This window comes from Nicotiana tomentosiformis, chromosome 9 (genome assembly GCF_000390325.3).
Source record: "Nicotiana tomentosiformis chromosome 9, ASM39032v3, whole genome shotgun sequence".
In the NCBI taxonomy this organism is placed as follows: Eukaryota; Viridiplantae; Streptophyta; class Magnoliopsida; order Solanales; family Solanaceae; genus Nicotiana; species Nicotiana tomentosiformis.
In genome coordinates, this window is record NC_090820.1 from 19,421,023 (window position 1) to 19,423,530 (window position 2,508).

Below are 2,508 nucleotides of genomic sequence, written 5' to 3' on the forward strand. Positions count from 1 at the left end.
TCTCCATTTGTTGGACCTAGGGAGCTCGGATTGAGGAGACATTTCGAGGAATATTCAGAGAAAACTTGTGGGTAACGATTCTTATCTCTTTTATGGTTATATCTCATTAATCTATAGTTGATTCCACCCTTTGATTAAGGATTTGAGTTGGAAATTGGGTAAAAATGATAGAAACTTCCTAGACTAATTTTTTGAGATTTGGAAGGCGATTTGAGGTCGGATTTGAGAAATTCTTGTATGGTTGGACTCGTGAGTGAATGGGTGTTTGTATTTTGTGACTTTTACCCGATTCCGAGATGTGGGCTTGGGGAGACGTTTTGGGGCGATTTTCTAAATTCTTGCTTTAGATTTGATTTTATTAATTAGATAGTTTCTTATAATTGTATTTATGGTATGTAATTGATTTTGGCTAGAGTTGGGCCATTCGGAGTCGGATATTCATAGAAAGGCAACGTTACCGATTGATTGAGCTTGGTTCAATGTAAGTATCTTGCCTAACCTTGTGTGAGGGAACTACCCCTTAGGATTTGAGTCTTCTATGTTGATTGTAGTTCGTGTACGCGAGGTGACGAGTACGTGCTCGGACTTATTTGTTGAAATTGGCCTTTTAGGGTTCCTAGGTCCTTGCATTCATTGAATATGCAGTTGTACTTGTTATGATTATGTAATTTCACCTTTACCTACTTAATTAGAATCAATTGCTTCATGATCCACTCTTACTGTTTACTTGATTCATATGTGCCTTAATTGAAATTTTTATCTCTTCCATTATCATGTTATCTTTTCCCTATCTGCGCATCTTTATTTGAAGTTATAGTTGTCCCTTTTTGTAAATGTTCACCCTTAATTGAGGTTATGGTGATTTTCTCGCTGCCCAGTTTTGTTTGAATTGGTTGTATCTCTTCCGTAATTGTCCAAATTTAAAAGAAGCTTAGATATCCTATGCCTTAGTGGACTTGATCTTATTCAGAATTATTTGACTCGTGTTAGTTTCTTGTTGTTGAACCGTACATTGTGGGACCGTTGTTACATATTGTTTCTTTCCCTGTTGAGCTGTTCTTATTACGCCTAGTATTCTTTATTATGGTTATTCCTTGTGAACTAGTTCTATCGTTTCTTGTGATCGAAGGTTCTTGAGTTGATTTTCTTGTGATCGAAGGTTCTTGAGTTGATCGACCGTACTTTGTATTATTGTCATTGTTACTGTGGTACTTGTTGTGGTGATGCACGAGGTTTCTGCCATGCGGTTGTTGTTATTGTGATGCACGAGGTTTCTACCGTGCGAGTATTATTGTGTTGCACGAGGTTTCTGTCGTGCTATTGTTACTATTGATATTTGCACATGCGGCGTGACAAGGTGGGATATATATATGTGAGTTGCGCATGTGGCGAGACAAGGTGGGAATATTATTATGCACGTGTGGCGAGACAAGACGGGTATTTATTTTACTATTGCACACGTGGCGAGAAAATATGGGTTGTGTCAGGGATTGATTTATGATGACTTGTGATGGCCTAGGGGCATTCTTGTTGTTGATACTTGTGTAGTGGTACACTTACCTATTTGAGCTTTATCTTGTGGAAAGTTGTGTGAAAACTTTCTACGTGCTGTCATGAAATACGTTAGGACACTTGCACAAGCATACACGTAGTTGAGCACTCTTATCAGTTAAGAAGTGTTTTTGATATTGTTGAGTATAGATGAATACCCTTGTTTACTTGCCTTCTATGTGAGAATGACTCTATTTGGTACTCGAGTCGTCAGTGCGGTTATGAAGTGTAATGAGGGCACATGATGCCAAGTGTTAGGGTTCAGGTATTGGAACCCGTGAGTTGTGAATAGTATGAGGTTCGGTACCTCGTGGAGTTTATTGACTAAAAACCCGGTGTGAAAGCTGTCGTATTGTTGAGTTGTTACTTGCCCTTTCTTTATCTGTGATTATCGGACTTAGGCTGTGTTTTCGTTCATTCTTCTCTGTCATTATTATGGTGTTCCGCTGATAGTTGTTGTTTTCCATCCTTATTGCAATTACTGTATTAGTTGCCACTTCGCGTAGTCTTTATGTAGATATTATACTCTGTTGTTTCTATACTTATACTTGTTCAGGTTATTTAGTCTAGTAGGTGACTTGACTGTTCCTCGCCACTACTCCACTGAGGTTAGTCTTAATACGTGTTGGGTACCGCCGTCGAGTACTCATACTATACTTCTGCACATTTTTTTTGTGCATATCCAGGTATTTCAAAATCACTTGATCATTAGCTAGCTGTGCGGACTTGTTGCTGTGGAGACTCATGGTAAACCTGGTGCTGCTTTCGCAAGCTTCAGAGTCACCTTCCTATTTTGTATTCTCACTGTTTTACCTATTTCCAAACAGTTGTATTTAGAAATTTGTAGCAAACTCTGTAGAGTTTATGACTTGTACTACCGGTTTTGGGAATTGTAAATTTTATAGAGATTTCAATTTTCAGAAATTGTTAGATTTTATTTAATTATTGTTGTTATTC